This window comes from Cornus florida, unplaced genomic scaffold (genome assembly GCF_030987335.1).
Source record: "Cornus florida cultivar Cherokee Brave unplaced genomic scaffold, ASM3098733v1 CherokeeBrave_3.0.0_Hap2_Chr07, whole genome shotgun sequence".
Lineage (NCBI taxonomy): Eukaryota > Viridiplantae > Streptophyta > Magnoliopsida > Cornales > Cornaceae > Cornus > Cornus florida.
The window spans coordinates 2,035,897-2,047,581 of NW_026775577.1; the positions used below are offsets into that span (position 1 = coordinate 2,035,897).

General features: G+C 32.5%; 1 long non-coding RNA gene across 1 annotated transcript; it reads right to left on the reverse strand.

Moving 5' to 3' along the window:
* Window positions 1–679: 679 nt before the first annotated feature.
* LOC132315714 (uncharacterized) lies at window positions 680–4,113 on the reverse strand. Its single transcript, XR_009483768.1, has 2 exons — window positions 3,724–4,113; window positions 680–2,188 (listed from the first exon to the last, which is right to left on the reverse strand). It is a non-coding gene; the product is annotated as an uncharacterized LOC132315714 (long non-coding RNA).
* Between the last annotated feature and the right edge of the window lie 7,572 nt (window positions 4,114–11,685).

Genomic DNA, 11,685 nt, shown 5'->3' on the forward strand with positions numbered 1-11,685 from the left:
TCTTATAGCATAAACAGTTTGGTATCAAAGGTATTGACAAAATTTGAAGTGTTGAGGCCCCCACCAAGTCTTCCAACATGCAAAGTTCATATCATCCATCAAGAAGTCAATAAATTCAATCAAATCCCCAAGTCCAAAACAGCAAATGTAAGCTTGACCGTATTGATTTTGCAGTTTACTACTATTTGCAGGTTTGGAAGTAAGAATTGTATGGAATCCCACAGCCATATAGATGATAAAAGCATACAAATTATGCAAAAATTTCAAGTCGGGTCTTGTCTCGCATTGGATCCTTAGAAGTTGGAACGTAGAGGCGTTGAGTTGTTGGTGTATTCCACCATATATAATGCCTTAAAACATTTCACATGTAATTTCAAGTACATACATAATACATTACACATGTAAGATACAGAGAGATCAAGTAGTACATCGGGACAAGAAAGAGAAGACTAGAAGTGACATTTCCTGCCACATGAAACATGGATTATCAAAGTTAATAAGTATACTATCACAACTCAATTACTTATAAGAAATAGACATTACAATTCACAATTAAAGCGGCTCATTATATCAAGTCAAGTCAGAAATTCAATGATCATAACAGTTTAAAGAACCAGTAAACAATTAATCTAAATCTAATCTAAATCTATTTAATACGGAGTATATATACATATATATATATACAAAAAGTCAATAAATTCAATCAAATCCCCAAGTCCAAAACAGCAAATGCAAGCTTGAACGTATTGATTTTGCAGTTTACTACTATTTGCAGGTTTGGAAGTAAGAATTGTATGGAATCCCACAGCCATATAGATGATAAAAGCATACAAATTATGCAAAAATTTCAAGTAGGGTCTTGTCTCGCATTGGATCCTTAGAGGTGTTGAGTCTGTTGGTGTATTCCACCATATATAATGCCTTAAAACATCTTTTCATCCATTTTTGAGCTTTAGCATAAACCACTCCAAGAGCTCAATCATCTTCTGTGGAGTAGAACCATCCACTCAGCTCGTTATCTCTAACCTTAGGATACAACACAATGCTGAGAGCTTTAGTGGAAAAAATTACAAAGAGATTCAACTTATTCAATCCATCCATCCTTGTATGTTCATATTAACAGCCTGTGCAGGAATTATCTTTGGTCAGGTAATCAGTCGTCTCAACAACAAAAAGGCTTAAGTCGATGTTTATAAGCCTAAAGAACAAGGGTTCTTGGCATTTCAAATGTTGAGCACCTCAACAAAGCCTCCATGTTAAGGCACCAATGGAAGATCATCATTGATTGCAAAGTCCGGTACATAAGTCAAGTGAAGCAAACATTCCAGACACCCCAAGAAGGTTAGTCCCAAACATTCCGGACACCTGAGCCTCATGGTAAAGAAAAAATTTCTATCGCACCAAATTCAAAGATTGGGATCATGTCTTATATTCCAAATTCATTCTTAATATATACTTCTTGCGTTTTCTACAAAACTATAAATCTAACAAGAAGGAAATATAGAAATTAGATAACCAAATAACAATACAAATGAATACCCAACTTTTAGAGGGAAAGAGAAATAAAAAATGAATGGCCCAAGGATTCACAAAATGATAGCCATTCATATCTCATACTCCTGAAGTGTCATTTTTTTTTTCCTTCCATTATAAGGATATATTTTTAACTTTTAAAAGTTGTGTATGCACGTACATATTTTTATGCTAATTACTGAAGAGAAGTCAAATGGAATCCTTTCCATAATAATGTAGACATGACAAAATTAATTTGCGGATACTCAATGAAATAGGCCACATGCCAACCTAATAAAAAAACTTTCTACTATATATAAATAAATATGCTAATAAATTACTTGAAGTTATGTAGAGCATACTTCAATTTCTTAGAATATTGTTTCTTGCATTACTTGAAGTTATGTAGAACATTAGGACTAGTATAAAAAGTCCACATAGCACAATTTATGGTGGCAGCTAGGTAGAAATGTGATTTATACGTGTCTATGTTTTGTTTAGTAAGGATTACAACAATAGTCCATCTGCAAAAAGAAATTCGTTACTAACATATGAAGCCATATATATATATATATATATAAGTACATACATAATACATAATACATTACACATGTAAGATACAGAGAGATAGAGCAGTACATCGGGACAAGAAAGATAAGACTGGTAGTGACATTCCCTGCCACATGAAACAAAGTTAATAAATACCACAATTTAATTACTTGTAAGAAATAGACATCACAATTCACAATTAATTGGGGAGAGTTCCAACAAAGCGACTCGTAATATCAAGTTAGAAATTCAATGATCACAACAGTTTAAAGAACTGTTACTAAAATAGTAAACATTGAATCTAAATGTATTTAATACGGAGTATATATACATGTATACAAAAATGCGATTATATGTACAATCTCATGTAATATTTGGCTCAAAATTGATTCTCTTATCTTTCTATGTCATAACTGAAAACGAACGCTGGCCTAAAACAAGCGTATCCATAAGTGCTTCAACTAAGGACTATAGGGGAAGCCAACTATGGCAAAAGCATGTTATAATGAATTCTAAGGCAACCCTTGATGAATAGGTAGACGATTCTGAAGCGGCATCTAAATTCAGTGATCATGGATATAATCTTTCTTTTTTCGCCTCAGACTTAAGGCTTTCAGAGCAAGAGTCAATGGAGCAGTTGAGACTTAACCATAGAGGGAAAATATTGACTTCATTAGAATTTCTTCAAGGTCAACACATTAACAAAGAATAAAAAAAGTTGCTAAGTTATAACACAGTAATTTGATTCTATTTTCACTCCCAAAATTATACTCTTTCCCACTAGCTACATAAACTCTTCCAATTTCATAAACTAATCCCAGTTAAAAGGCTTTTCCAAATGCAATGAAATAAATATGTACGTTAAGGCATCAATGGATAATGCTGTCAAGCCAGTACCATTGAGGACTGCTAGTTCATCCTCTCCTCTATCTCCCTTAATTACCTTTGCTCCTAACCTCACCCTTACCACAAGAGAAATGCATCTTCTGTGCTAGAACATCAATTATTGGAGAAAAAAAATGTAAAAATCTAGTAAAACTACCAATTTGTCTTTAAGTATTAAAATTAAATAAAGCAAAATGATTCCTAATTAAGTCCCCAACTAATATAAGATCCTATATCAAAAGCAACAGTAGGAAATCCAATTAAACACTTCAAGTTCCACGCTTCAGTTACACAAATATTAGAGATCTGATCAAACTATCTCAACTCCGGCCTCTATATCAGCTCAAAACACCCCCCCAAACTCACCAACTCTCCCTCTGCAACAACTCAGAATCCAACTATGCATAGACAACCCCAAAATCCAAAACTGGTCCAAACGACCACCCAGAACTAAGACACTTTGAGAAACATGATGTAGTTACATCAATAGTTGAAGCGTTCAAGAATGGTAATCTAATATCAAAATTCACCAACTTTGGAACGTTGACGTTTCAGAAGCAAGCTGTGCTAAAATCTAATAAAAGCACTGTAAGAGGAGCAGTACATCTTCTGTGCTAGAACATCAATTATTGGAGAAAAAAAAAATATAAGTATTATGGAGTTCATTAAAAACCTTTGATCATTATGGAGTTTTGGTGCAAGTTTCAAGGAATTTTGCTTTAGGGCCAAAACCTTTTAAGATGCTAAAATTGTGGTTTGTTAAGAATGATGTTTTACCTTTGATTCAACAAGCATGGGATATTGAGGTAGAGGGATCTCCAATGCACAGACTGTTGAGTAAGCTCAGGGATGTTAAAAAGGCTGTCAAGGAGTGGAATAAAAATGTCTTTGGAGATGTGGGAGATAAGGTTATGAAGTCTACACTGAGGTTAGAAATAGTTCAAGATAGCCGTCTCAAGGATCCATAAGATGTACTTCTAGATGACGAACAAAAGGCCAGAGAGGAATATGAAGCAGCTATTGCTGATGAAGAAATATTTGTGGCTCAGAAATTCAGGTTAAAATGGCTAAGGGATAATGACAGATGTACTGCTTACTTTTACCAAAAGTTGAAACAGCAAAGAAATTTCAATGCAATTACCAAAATGGAGAATGATGAAAGGGAGATTTCAGTGGATCCAAAGGTTATTTAATACTGAGTATAATACATATATACAAAAACGTGACTATATGTACAATATCCTGTTATATTTGATGAGAATTCCATCTTCTAAGGCAGAGGAGAGAGATGATCACATCACAGATCGATCAATAACATTTACAATTAGTAAACAGTTAATTAAACGTACATGTAATACCCCTAATTTTTTAAAAGGATAAAATTGGATAAACTTAGAATTTCAATAACTTTTATTACATTTTTTTTTATGTGACTAGTTATTTAAGTGTGTAATTGTTTTACTTTGTTAATTGATTTAATTGTAGTTATGTGTGTTTTGTTTGTTTAATGTTTAAATTGTTTTAAATTGAATATGTATTTATATATGTTTTTATTTGAATTAATGTTTAATTGTTTGTTTAATGTTTAAATTGTTTTAAATTGAATATGTATTTATATATGTTTTATTTGGATTAATGTTAATTGAATTATTTGTAAATTTAAGTTTTATTGATTAATGGAAGTTGGGTTTGGATAGTAGTGATGGACCAACCGTTTGGGTCTCATGAATTATTCGGATAAGAGGGGGATGGGTACAGTATTACCCATGGTAGTATATACATATATATTTGAGTATATCTGTATATAGGGTTAGTTTAATTGTTAGTATTTATTAATAATTAAACTGGTGTTATCAATCCTAATTTAATATGTATTATAGTTTTAGGGTTTTGTTTTATTCTCACGAGTTTTTCCGACTCCTTTCAGAATTTCAGAATTCTATTTAGGTTTTCCTTAAACCTCTATAAATACATCATTATATTTTCTTAGGGTTTTTGGAAAAATAAACACAAACCCTATTTTCAAACCCTATTCACGTACAGTGAAAATACAGAGAGTTGTATAGTGCAAACAGAGAGAGGGTTTGAGGAAAACAGAGTAACCTAGGTGAGGGTTTTGGTTGCGGTTTAGGGTTTGAACTTAGGGGAAGGGAAGGCTGAGCAGTAGAGGGTGGAGTTGACAGTACTCGGACATCGTTGGAAAGCTTAGGAGACGGCGACATGGTTTTGAATCCAAAACTGTAAAGGCAAGTTCTATCTTCCTCTTTCCCTTTGGGCCGTGTTCTGTGCACCTAGATGATCTCTAGGGAATAACTAATCAATGATTGAAACCTACATGTTTAATATATGCTTGGGTGATAGTCTGTTTGTTTTAAAATCCAATATATTTACAATTCGTGTATATTTGTTTCAGTATCCTATACGTTAAGTATATTGATTCTGTTGTAAATTTAGTCTCTGTATTTGATTGCAACTTTTGTAAACACAATATAGGAACACTACTGGGGTTATACAAAGCTTATAGGGATGCTATTATTCTATTTTAAATACGTGTTGCAATCCGTTCCGCTTCAATTTGCATATGGTTCCAGTATTCATACTAACAGCATGTTAAGTTGGGTAGCAAACTTAAGCTTTGTAATTGATTTAAATTGCTATAATCAAACCTTGGGGATGCTATCAGGAGGGTGTTAGATCCTTTAGATCAGTTTAAGAAACAAACAGAGGGGTAGGAATTGATCGGAGAAGGAGCAGATTGACGGAAACGGAGCAGAGATGAACTGGAGGCTCTCAAGAGGGAGAGAGCCGGCTCTAGAAAGTCAAGACCCGGCTCCCCTTCAGCAAGAGCCGGCTCCTAGGGAATTGGAGCCGGCTCCAATAGGGGAAGAGCCGGCTCTTCCATTCCAAGAGCCGGCTCCAATTTGTTTTATGTCCAGAAAGTGTTTTCTAGGGCTCTGTTTGGTGTTTTGAGCACTGTTTGAGCTTTTGAGTGATTCTAATGAACTGTAGGGACTTAACAGAGGATCTAAGTAGTTAATTCTAAGTGTTATTAAACTTATTGTTGGATAGTTTAAGTCTCTAAGATAAAGGATGTAGCAGTGTAAAAATATACAACGGTGTATGCTACTAACAGAAGAAAGGAACTAAATAGCTTGATTAAATTTTAGAAATTTAATGAGACTTCACGGAGGGATTAAATAGTTAATTTTTTGGTGTTATTAAGACCCTAAATTGATTTAAGGTTAATTCTAAATTAACGGATCAAAATGTATAACACTTATGTACATTGTATACGGTTAGTGGATAGATGAAGTTTTAAATACTTAAGCTTATTTTTAGGCATTCCAGTGGGATTTAATATATTTATAAAATGGTTTTAAATATATTATAGGGTCATTGATGTGTTAGATGTGATCTATGCAGGCTCTGGATATTAGTTGTTGATTTATTAAATCATCTCCTGCAACTATATGGTTTAATGCTTGAATTTAATTGCTGAACTTTAAATGTTTTCCTGCAATTACTTGGATATTGGTTTTGGGTTATATATATGTGGAATTTTAATTGCTGAGTTAATAGATTCTGTCAATTACATGGTTGTGGAGGATGGTATGAACCGGTATGGGACGGTGTCATACTAGGGATGGTTTAGCTCAAAACGCATAAACCTAACCTATTGAATTTAAGGGAAGGATTGTAAAATATTGAATCCTAAACCTTGTTTAGTCAGATCGACTGATTAAGTTGAAAGACTATCTGGATTAATTGTGTTTGTGTGTAGTCGGATCGACTGATTAAGTTGAATGACTACCTGGATTAAATGTTGGTTGTGTTTGAGTCAGATCGACTGATTAAGTTGAATGACTAAACTGGATTAAAATTCTTATGTCAATTCAATAAACAATAAAATAGCATACCTTGGGTTAGACGGACTTTATATATATGTTATGGCACCACGATATGGGCATGAGTCTCAGAGTCGTTGGTTAGGGAGCGTATATGCATTGGGATGCATAGCTGGATATGATGGTTGAGGTGTACCCTGTTAGGTCTAGGTATTCATGCCCACCTTTGGGTGCGTTTTCGCATGTTACCTTCTATTCAGGTTGAGACCCCTATTGTAGTTCAGTGAATGTCCCATAGTGTGGATATGTATATGTATAGACTAGATAGATATTGTGAGGTATCTACGGTGTATCTGCGTATCGGGTCACTGTATGGATTGCAGTTAGATTAGAACTTGCTCGTGGGCCTGACCCACTCTTCTATTATTCTTTACAGGTGTTCGTTAGTTCCAGGCTGCAGAGCTTGATCGTGCTGAGCAGATACAGTTGTTCACTCCACCAATGACATAGGAGTATATTTTGTGTGTAGACTTGGGTTTTGTTTCCCGTCTTTTAAGTTCAGTGGGTTATTTTAGGGGTCCACTAGATGGATTCCCGAGTTGTATGTGGAGGATCAGTTGTATCATAAAGGTTGTTTACTAATGAAATTTTATTTCGGGATTTCATTCAATGGATTATCATTTTAGTTTTCTATTCAGCAAATTTTATTTATTCTTATTTACTTTAAAATTGTACTTTGTGTTCGTTAATTGCTAATTTGTTTGATATCCTCGGGTAATCGGGCGTGGGCTTGGCCAACCCGCATCCGGAAATCTGGGGATGTCACAGTACATGAAAGGAACTAATTCACACATTAATAGAGAACTATCACTGAAATGGACTAAAACTTATAAACATTATACATATAAGAATAACTCGATTCATTCCATGCATATTATACACACATATAAACACATTAACAAAGAACATGACTGAAATGACTTCAATCCATCAGTTAATACGGAGTATATATTCATATATACAAAAACGGGACTATATGTAGAATCTCCTGTTATATTTTATAAGAATTCCATCTTCTTAGACAGATGAGAGAGACAGGATCACATCACAGATCGATATATAACATCTATAATTAGTAAACAGTTCAATCAAACGTACGTGAAAGGAATCGATTCACATAAATGATTACAGTTACAATGACTCACCTGCCAGCCAGAGAAGTATATTCCTCTAAAAATTAATTGACAAAGCTTAGACTATATGGAAAGGTACGCATATAAATGCAAGTATATCATGTCTACTGTAATCATACATTTTTTACAACACTTTACATTTTTCACGACACTAAATTTATGTCATAATTGATGTATTCAATATTAATAATGGAAAGGAATAAAAAGACCAAGTACTCACCCTAAGCACTTTATTCCCAAAGATCATAAAAGGGACTGAGTCCAGCTGGGGTTGATAATAAGTACCACTTTATTTGGGTGTACATCACAACTAGCATATAATACCCACATAGCACAATTAATGGCAGCAGCTAGATAGAAATGTGATTTATACATTTCACTGTTTTGTTTTGTAAAGATTGCGATAATGGTCCATCTGCAAAAAAAAAAAACAGTTTTAGTAACATATGCAGCCATATATATATATATATATATATATATAATACATTATACATATAAGATACAAAAAGATAGAGTATTACATCGGGACAAGAAAGAGAAGACTGGAAGTGACATTTCCTGCCACATAAAACATTGATTGTCAAAGTTATTCAGTATACTAGCACAACTAAAGACATCACAATTCACAATTAATGGAGAAGAGTTCCAACAAAACGACTCATTATAACAAGTCAGAAATTCAATGATCACAACAGTTTAAAGAACTGTTACTAAAATAGTAAACAATCACGAAGAGAAGAGAGAGAGGATCACATCACAGATCGATCAATAACATCTATAATTAGTAAACAGTTCAATCAAACGTACGTGAAATGAACTGATTCACACATGAACAGAGAACAATCACTGAAATGGACTAAAACTCATAAACATTATACATATAAGAATAACTCGATTCATTACATGTATATATGTATACACATATAAACATATTAACAGAGAACATAACTGAAATGACTTCAATCCATCAATTAATACGGAGTATATATTTATATATATATAAATGTGACTATATGTAGAATTTCCTGTTATATTTGATGAGAATTCCATCTTCTCAGGCACAGAAAAGAGAGGATCATATCACAAATCAATAACATCTATAATTACTAAACAGTTCAATCAAACGTACGTGGAAGGAACTGATTCACAAAAATGATTATAGTTACAATGGCTTCACCTGCTAAACAGAGGAGTATATTCCTCTAAAAATTAATTGATAAAAGTTTAGTTTATATGGAAAGGTACGTATATAGATGCAAGTATATCAATGTTTACTGTAATCATACATTTTTCACAGCACTAAATTTATGTCATAACTAATGTATTCAATATCAGTAATGAAAAGAAATAAAAAGACCAAGTACTCACCTTAAGCACTTTATTCCCAAAGATCATAAAAGGAAACATGTAGAGACAAACAAGACCGAGTCCAACTGAGCTGATAATAAGTACCACTTTATTTGGATGTACATCACGACTATCATATAATACCCATATAGCACAATTAATGGCAGTAGCTAGATAGAAATGTGATTTATACGTCTCGTTGTTTTGTTTTGCAACAATTGCGATAATATTTTATCTACAAAAAGAACAGTTTTAGTAACATATGCAGTCATATATATATATATATATATAGATAAGTACATATATAATACATTACACGTATAAGATACAGAAAGATCAAGTAGTATATCGGGACAAGAAAGAAAAGTCTGGAAGTGACATTCCCTGCCACATGAAACATGGATTGCCAATGTTAATAAATATATTATCACAACTCAATTACTTATAAGAAATAGATAATAGTTCCAACAAATTTATCTAAGTCTAAATTGCCCTTCACTATTTTATATAGTTTTAATAAAATTGGCATAATAACACGTGCAATTCATGTGCGAACCTCTAAAATAATTATCATAAGGAAATAAAAAATTAGCTAAATAAATAGATATATAATTAAAATATATATATGTGTGTAAAAGCATATAAACAGATGAGAGAAAGAATAACATCACAGATCCATCAATAATATCTATAATTAGTAAATAGTTCAATCAAACGTACATGAAATGAACTAATTCACAAATAAATAGAGAACTCACTGAAATGGACTAAGACTCATAAACATTATACATATAAGAATAACTCGCAAGCTACAGTGACTAAAGGATTTCATTTCAAACTTCGAAAATAGAATATCTAAGAATTGGCACGAAATTGATTCTCTGATCTTTCTATTTCATAACTGAAAATGGACGCCCTAAAGGAAACGTATCCATAAGAGAGTGGCTAAGATTCCCGCTTCATCAAAGGACTATAGACAACCTTGGCAAAATCATTTAACAATGAATTATAAAGCAACCCCGCGATGAATAGGTAAACGATCCTATTCCGTGATCGTAGATATCAGTAAAATCTTTCTTTTTTCGCCTCAGACTTAAGGCTTTAAAAGCAAGAGTCAATGGAACAGCAGATGGAGCAGCTGAGACTACCGTAGAGGGAAAGTATCGACCATTAGATTTCCAGTGAATTGGTTAGCCATTAGAATCATAAGGGAGGTTTGAACCAAAGAAGAGACGGAGTGTAATACACATATAAACAGATTAACAGAGAATATGACAGAAATGACTTCAATCCATCAGTAAATTGACATTGCTAATAGTGATACAACTTATAGCCAAATGGAGAATCTATTCACAAAACTTTAAACACATATCATCGCTAAGAATGACTCGATTTCATTATATGTGTATATATTATATATATACACATATATAACACACACTAACACAGATAACTGAAATGCCATCAATGGATTGAATCAACGTTGAAAATACTACTAAAGTAAATTGATTATATCATAACAAATTATGAATTAATTCAAAATAAACGCACCTATACAACACATATAAACCTGCAATGCCTGCAAATTTGTACTTTTTCATATTCTCAGAGAGATAAGTGAGAGAAAAGATAGAAAAATCAATGAACATGCATTTTGCTTGCTGTGTTAGTGTGGTGGTTTTATAGACCGTCAATTCGAACACGCTCGACCATTGAGGTGATGAGCCCATGGGCATTGGGTGTTATTTGTGCGCAACAATGGGTAAAATGCCGAAACGTGTAAAGTGTGGGGACCATATGAAATTCATAAAAATTATTTTTTGACCCAAAAATTAAATTTTGTAAAGAAAGCTAATTTAATGGGCATAAAAAATAATAAAAAAAAAAAAAAAAAAAAAAAAAAAAATTTGTATTAAAAACTAAATTAACGGGTACAAATACTAAAATTTATAGCAAAAAGACTTTTGTCATTAGAGTAAATTGGCTATTAAAAATGACTTTTTGAGACCAATGCTAAATTTTGTGGGAAAAAATAAATTAATTAGCACAAATATTCTAGAGTAAATTTGTGATTTCTTTTGCGTTACATATAAAAAAATATATTATGACAAAAAATGATTTTTTTGGTACAAATAATAAGTTTAATGGTGACTAAATAAAAAAAATATTTTAATAATAATTTCATAATTATAGTTCAAATTTATATAAATAAATGTTAGGGTAATTTATAGTGACAACCCTTTAAGTTTGGATTTATTATAAGCAAATACAATTTAACCACTTTTGAACAATAATACCCTAATAAAAAATTGGATCCAAATAGCCCCCAAAAATGTTTAAAAAGTCTAAATTAT